The sequence below is a fragment of the Nuphar pumila genome, chromosome 14 (assembly GCF_984573655.1).
Source record: "Nuphar pumila chromosome 14, dmNupPumi1.hap1.1, whole genome shotgun sequence".
Lineage (NCBI taxonomy): Eukaryota > Viridiplantae > Streptophyta > Magnoliopsida > Nymphaeales > Nymphaeaceae > Nuphar > Nuphar pumila.
The window spans coordinates 557,709-566,130 of record NC_143262.1 but is presented as its reverse complement, the minus strand read 5'-3'; the positions used below and the strand labels follow the sequence as shown (position 1 = coordinate 566,130).

General features: G+C 42.2%; 1 pseudogene across 1 annotated transcript; it reads right to left on the bottom strand.

The window, feature by feature from the left end:
* Window positions 1–3,140: 3,140 nt before the first annotated feature.
* LOC149816003 (pentatricopeptide repeat-containing protein At3g14330 pseudogene) lies at window positions 3,141–5,357 on the bottom strand (annotated as a pseudogene). The gene has a single exon (XR_016427651.1). The product of XR_016427651.1 is annotated as a pentatricopeptide repeat-containing protein At3g14330 pseudogene (transcript).
* Window positions 5,358–8,422: the final 3,065 nt, after the last annotated feature.

Genomic DNA, 8,422 nt, shown 5'->3' with positions numbered 1-8,422 from the left:
ATCTCACAAATTGACAATAGAAAACATAAAATATCTTACAAATCGATATACGGTAATTCAACATAATATATTACAAATCTCTATTAACAAACAAAATAATATCTCACAAATCGATAATAAAAAACACATAATATCTTACAAATCGATATACGGCAATTCCGCAAAATATATTACAAATCGATAGTAACAAACAAAATAATATCTTATAAATCGATAATAGAAAACACAAAATATCTTACAAATCGATATGCGACAATTCAACATAATATATTACAAATCGATATTAACAAACAAAACAATATCTCACAAATTGATAATAGAAAACACATAATATCTTACAAATCGATATACGACAATTCAATAAAATATATTACAAATCGATAGTAACAAACAAAACAATATCTCACAAATCGATAGTAGAGAACACATAATATCTTACAAATCGATATATGGCAATTCAGCATAATATATTACAAATCGATATTAACAAACAAAACAATATATCACAAATCGACAATAGAAAACACAATATCTTACAAATCGATATATGATAATTCAGCATAATATATTACAAGTCGATATTAATAAACAAAACAATATCTCACAAATCAGTACTAGAAAATACATAATATCTTACAAATCGATATACGACAATTTAGCATAATATATTACAAATCGATATTAACAAACAAAACAATATCTCACAAATCGATATACATGTTACTACAACCATGATTTGGTTACATTGCATATACTTAGTGAATGGACGATATCAGATGGGGTAGAGGCCCTTACTCGCATCTGTAACCAAACATTCTTGTCAGAAGATCCCACTGCCTTACAAATATCTTCAAGTTTTCAAGCGTTGAAACAATATAATCTACCTGCAATAACAAAACAATGCCTTAATGACACTCACGATGACATATGTTCTTCAACAATAACATGATGACATGGAAAGGTACTCGCGACGTTTTAATGGCACTTGTTGGAATGTTTGTGCGTCATTACTTTTTTCCATACTGCCTAACAAAAACGAAGAAGAAAAAAAGACGGTAAAAAGAGATGGCCGACAAATCCCCCTTTGACGCCCACCAATGATCGAACCAGACGTTCGATTTATAGTTATCTCTACGAGGTAGGAAAGAACCAGGAAAAGTTTTCTATCTAACACAAGGCAGGAACGAGAAGGCGGCCATGTGTTGTAGCACATGCTAAAAACAAAAGCCGAACATGCAAATTTATATACGGGGAGCGGGAGGACATTTTCGTTCAACGCATATCTATCTTATGGGAGAACATTTCCGTCAAAAGCATATCTACCTTTTTTATATGTTATTTTATTATAAAGTCATCGTGGGCAATATTGGCATATGAATTATCGCGGGTCCCAAGATATTCCTCCGTACACACCAGAACACGCAAATTTGTGTTTTGGGGAGAACACACAACAACCCTCTCTCCGTTTCCTCATCCCATAACATTCCTTTCGAGTTTTGCTTCTCTATGTGATCTCACGATAATCCATGTTTTTTGGAAAGTTTTCTCACAATCAAAACAAGGTTTCCTCCCAAACACGTTCCTCTTGAGCTTACACTTTCCTAAAGCACAAAGACGGTGTCGAAGTTACAACATGGCAGCATCACGGCGTGAAATTATGTATGCTCTTTTTGAAGATGAGTTAGCTCCGGTTGTCTGGTAGGAGCAGCTAGTGCACGTCACCTTGTGTTGGGATGTTTCTGGTTCAAAACCCAATGGTATAGTATAACTGGTAGGGGTCTGTCTAACCCCAGCTTGCCTTTCAAAAAAAAAAAAAATGAGTTGGCGGGTTTGAGGGGGGTTAGGAACTTTGGGAAAAATTGAACCACGGACCATCCTAATCATAATCATAATCATAATCATAATCATAATCATAATCCTACCTGTTTAGGAACTAGAGCGGGAGAATATGGCTGCCAAGCATGATACCCGGACTCGTCCTTGGCAATTCTTAAAGGCCGTTTGAAAACAATGGGTCAACCTCGGCCTTTGAATCTATCTGCGAATCATGATTAATCGTCGAAAAATCGCTATTCACATCCCAATTGAAAAGTAGAATTGAAATTATACATTGAAAAGGTAACTTTTTCAAATATTAAAATTGTTATATTCACTAATCTTTCATAAAATTGCAGTTCACTTTTCAAATTTTCAGCAAATTATGATAAATCACAACCTTAATTTTGAAAAAATTTAACAAAATAAGTAAAGAAACTCAAATAATTTATTCACTTCATCTGATTTCTATTTATGCATGCCTGCAAAATTAACGTTAACTAACCATAAAAAGTTAAAAAACTGAAAAATGTTATAGCTTACAAATATAACCGAGCAGGATATTTGTCCAATTATACCATTTTGGTTATCATGAATATTTGTCTTTTATTGTTTTAATGCAGGTGCCATAATGGCTTGATAATTTCTTTTAGTGAAGGAGCTTGATAATTCTTTGGGGATGGCAAATGACGACGAATCGGCACTCTTGTTCGGCGAAGAAACGATCTGCCAATCTTTTTGAAAATCGTCATCGTTTCCTTGCCAAATTTAATACTCACGATTTATCAACGCTAAACCGCCGAGTTCGGCAATCTATGCTGCCAAGTTCTGGGTGTGCTGCCCGTTAGCACAAGTCCCTCAGACTCAACCTTATTCTCTTTGGATCAATTTCATGGAACTCGATGGTTCCAACCCTATGCAGGCGAGACATTGCTCAAAGGTGTTCGAGAGTGCGAGTGCATCATCTCCTAAAGAGGCATTTGGAATCAGAATTCATGTACTCATACAAGCAGGTACAACCAACCTATGTAATGCCGTGCTCCCTTTCAAGAAAGCGTAGCTTCCCCCATTTTGCAGCACGTAATACTCTGCCACCGCCATTGCTTTAACTTTTCATATTGGCATCCATGGGTACCTTACCGTGCTTTTGCTGTTCAGTCATTCACTAAGCAGAGCTACATGCTAAGATATCGTTGGAATGTAATGGCTTTGTCTGAACGCAGCTGGCATATCCTTTTTCTTGTAGTCCCTGGATCTTCTGAGTATAATATCGTGTTTACTCACGAATTAACAGATGTACATATCCCCAAGTAGCGGCGCAGCTAGACAAAAAAACAAAATGGAATTAAGCTGTTAATGATCACCTAGGGGGATCTTGCAAACACAAAATTTACATCACCAATAATCTCTACAAGAGCATTCCCCGTCCACAAAATGGTGGAACCTGTTCCCATCTCTCAAAACTATCACCCTCTTCACAATCCTCGAAATGACCTTCATCGCGTCGTGGCACTCCATGCACACTCTAAGATTCTTCGTGATCCTAATGGGCGTTCCCGGACCGGTATGAATCAGGCCGTAGGCCAGCGCCAATTTTTCACTGTGCCCGCAGACCCAGTTCTCTGCCTCCCCTCCTTGTTCATTGCCCACGATAAAAGGCGGCAGCACCACCCCATCGCCCGCATCCTTCAGCTGGGCGCACAAGTCCTTGAATTCTTTGGAATTGCACAGTAGTTCACGACGGCCGCTGCCTGCACCAAACGTGTGTATCCTATCTCCGACCTGAATCCGGCTGCAACCGAGCTCCTTCTTCATCCCCTTGTCTTCCATCCTTCTTCTCACCCTATCCACATCGGCCCGCCGGCCGGCGGTGGCGTACGTGTTCGCCAACAACAGGTAATTCCCCGGGTTGTCAGGCTCGAGCTCGAAGAGCCGCCTGGCCACTATCTCGCCCAGCTCGATGTTGCCGTGCATCCTGCAGGAGTTGAGCAACGAACCCCACACGCTGTTTGATGGGCTCATGGGCATTCCCCGGACCAATTGGACCGCGTCGTGTATCCTTCCGGCTCGGCCAAGCAGGTCCACCACGCACGAGTAGTGCTCCACGGAGGGTTTGATCCCGAACTGCTGCTCCATCCGCTGGAACTGCTTCAGCCCTTCGTTTACGTACCCAGCCTGGCCGCAACCCGAAAGGAGGGCGATGAAGGTGATGGCATCCGGACGCACCCCTGACTCGACCATCTCATCCACCGTCCTCAACGCCTCGTCAGCACGCCCGTTGATGGAGTAGCCGGCCACCATGATGTTCCAAGAGGTGAGGTGTCGCCTGGCTATTCCATCAAACAATCGGCGGGCGCGCTCCATGTCCCCGCATTTCGCGTACATGTCCACCAGCGCGTTCTGCACCGACACGTCCGGGTACGACTTGCTCTTGGCCTTGATCATCTGGGCATGGATCTCCCTCCCGCGCTGCAGACACGTCGACCGAGCGCAAGCCGGCAGCACGACGGTGAGCGTGGCCCAGTTGAAGCCCACCCCCTCCCTCTGCATCCTCCCGAACAGCTCCATGGCCTCCACGAACAAGCCCCCTTCCACGAACCCCCCGATCATCGAATTCCAGGAAACCATGTTCCTTCGAGGCATTCTGCCGAAGAGCAGGCGAGCTTTTCGGTAGCGCCGGAGCTTCACGTACATGGCGATCAAAGCATTCTCCACGACCGCATCGGCAACATCGGGCCGCTTGAGGATCTGCGTGTGAATCGCCTGACCGCATCGGAGATCCGACAATTGGGTACACGACTTGAGCGCAGAGGAGAAGGCGAAGCTATCGGGAAGGAGGAAGCGTTCCCGCTGCATCTGGACGAAAACGCACAGGGATTGGTGAGGAAGGCCGTTGACGGAGTAGGCGGTGACCATGGCCGTCCAGACAGATGGGTCGTCGCTCTTTCCGTCCTCGAAGACGCGACGGGCATCGGTGATTTGCCGGCAGACTGAGAAGAGCGTAATGAGCTTGGCCTGAATGATTGGGTGCCTGAGGAGGGGGCTGCATTTCGAGATGAGCTGAAGGTGGAGCTTTCGGCCTTGTTCAAGCGCTCTGTTGTTTATATAGGAATGGAGAAGCTGGGAGTACTTCCGCACATCAGAAACGCGGACGTTTCGATTGGTGAGTTCTTCTTCTTCTTCTTCTTCTTCTTCTTCTTCCTTGATGAGGAACGGATTTTGTTTGAGAATGGTGGTCAGCGGGAGGTGATTGAAACGGGTGAAGGTGATGAGCTTAGGCTTCTTGAGAGGACGGGTGAATGAGAGGGCAGGAGGATTCGGTGGTGACTGGGGGAGTGGAAGAATTGACATGGGGGTGAGGGTTTGGAGAGAGGAGGACGGGTTTCCCCTTCTTTAAATTCACCCTCCCTTGTTCCGGTTCACTGTCTAAGCCGAACGCTCGCTTCCAGAGGGTTTGAGATAAGATTGTGCTTGCGGTTGCGGACGCATGTGTGCGGTGGAGAGAGTTTGGGGACCCTCTCCTTCGTATTTTCACCTCAACATTCCCAGTGGCGTTGTAATGGGGGTCTTTGGAGTTTTTGAATCCGGTGGGTCCACATTCCACCTCACAGGAAAGTGAGCTGCCATGCCACTAAACCGTCCTTTCTCACTTTTTTCCCGCAATGAGGATGATGCAATGCACCATTTAGTTTAGTGGCACCGGAACCAACCCTAGACAGCCAAAGACAACAAGAATAAAATATAAACCACCTTAACACACACAGCCGACACAAAAATCTCCACAATAAAATTGAAAGATGAGCAATCGGGTGTAACAAAAACCCAGCATAAAATAGACGCAAAAGAATAAATATACAACAAACAACAACAACAACAACAACAACTACGCCTTCATCCCAAAACAATTGGGGTCAGCGATATGAACCAAAAAAGAAATTCATTTTGGGTCTTCCACATGAATCCTTTTCCTCCAATCATTTCTATCCAACGCCATGTCCTCGGTGAGGTTCAACGCATTCATATCCTTTCCTATCATCTCCATCCAAGTCTTCCTAGGCCTACCCCGACCTCTTTTAACTAATATATTTTCCCATTTCTCCAACCTTCTAACTGGAGCATCATTAGGCCTTCGCCGAATATGTCCAAACCACCGTAAACGATTCTCTCGCATCTTATTTTCAATTGGTGCAACACCTACCTTCTTACGTATCTCTTCGTTCCGAATCTTATCTTTTATTGTATTTCCACACATCCATCTAAGCATCCGCATCTCAGCTACACTCATTTTTTGAATATGATGTCTCTTGGCAGCCCAACATTCCGTACCATATAGTAAAGCGGGTCTAATAGTCGTCCTATAAAACTTTCCCTTCAACCGCAATGGCATTCTACGATCGCACAGCACTCCAGTAGCACTTTTCCATTTCATCCACCCAACCTTTATCCTATGATTTACATCTCCATCAATTTCTCCATACTTTTGAATGATGGATCCCAAATATTTGAAATAATCATTCACCGGTATATCTTGCTCACCAAGCTTCACTACACTCCCATCACTACTTCGTTGCTTACTAAACCGACATTCCATATATTCAGTCTTACTCTTACTCAACTTAAAACCTCTAGCTTCCAATGTCTGTCTCCATAATTCTAACTTAGCATTAACCCCAGTTCTAGACTCATCAATCAAAACAATATCATCAGCAAACAACATACACCACGGTACATTTTCTTGGATTGATCTCGTAAGCTCATCCATCACTATCGCAAATAGGAAAGGGCTTAAAGCAGATCCTTGATGTAACCCAACCGTTATCGGAAAATTGGTTGTCACCCCTCCACAAGTGCGGACATTGGTTACTACTCCTTCATACATATCTTTAATTATACTAATGTACTTGAGAGAAACACCTTTCTTCATCATTGTCCACCAGAGAACGTCCCTAGGTACTCTATCGTATGCCTTCTCTAAATCAATAAAAACCATATGCAAATCTTTGTTCCTCTCTCTATATCTCTCAATAAGTTGTCTAAGAAGATGTATAGCTTCCATAGTTGATCTTCCAGGCATAAAACCAAATTGATTCTCCGATATCATGACAACCTTCCTCAACCTAGACTCAATCACCCTCTCCCAAAGTTTCATAGTATGACTCATGAGTTTTATACCACGATAGTTTGTGCAATCTTGTATATCACCCTTATTCTTATATAAAGGCACCAAAGTACTCTTCCTCCACTCATTAGGCATCTTATTTGTTCGCCAAATCAAGTTAAAAAGATTTGTCAACCATTCTAAACCTTTCTCTCCCAAGCATTTCCAAGCCTCGATAGGTATACCATCTGGGCCAACTGCCCTTCTTGATTTCATTTTCTTCAAAGCCTCTGCAATTTCTTTCTTTTGAATCTTGCGCATGAAGTCACGATTTATCTCATGAAAAGGAATGGAGAAGTCTCCAAGATCTTGAGCATGACTATCATTAAATAGCTTATCAAAATAATCTTTCCATCTTTCCTTAATCTCCTCATCTTTGACTAAAACCCTTTGCGTTTCATCTTTGATACATCTAACCATACCCAAATCCTTCGATTTCCTATCTCTCATCTTTGCAAGCCTATAAATATCCTTCTCACCTTCTTTGGTATCCAACTTGTCATAAACCTCCTTATATACCTTAGCCCTCGCGTTTCGAACAACTTTTTTAGCTTCCTTCTTTGCTATCATATACTTCTCCAAATTCTCATTATCACGACTCTTACTTAGATTTCTATAACACTCTCTTTTAACCTTAATAGCTAATTTGACATCCTCGTTCCACCATGATGTATCCTTACCTAGTGGTGCACCGCCTTTAGACTCACCCAATACCTCCTTAGCTACTTTTCTCATACCACCCGCTATCTTATTCCACATTGATTCTGAATCCTCCTCGAGACACCAATCAACTTCCTTAACTACCTGCTCTACAAACATTCCTTGTTTAGCTCCTTTCAGTGCCCACCACTTAATTCTAGGATCTATCCTATGTCTATCCCTTTTGCGGCATTGTCTAATTCTAAGATCTAAAATTAAGACTCTATGTTGTGTAGCTACACTTTCTCCTGGTATAACCTTACAATCGATGCAACAACCCCTATCTCTCTTTCTAAGTAGGAAAAAATCTATTTGACTCGTATTAACCCCACTTTTAAATGTTACTAGGTGAGACTCCCTCTTCCTAAACCAAGTGTTTGCTAAGATCATATCATAGGACAAACAAAAATCTAAAATCCTTTCTCCACTTTCATTTCTTTCTCCTATACCATAGCCTCCATGGATATTCTCAAATCCATCCCTACTAATGCCTACATGTCCATTAAGGTCACCGCCGATGAAAAGCTTTTCTCCATAAGATGTCTCTTGTACTACTCCATCTAAATCGTCCCAAAATTGATGCTTAATGGAATCATCTAAACCTACTTGAGGTGCATAAACACTAATAATATTAATAATATCCGTACCTAATACTAATTTAATAAGTAAAATTCTATCACCCTTCCTACGGACCTCAACTACATTATCTATAAACTGACGACTCATAACAATCCCTACTCCATTCCTATT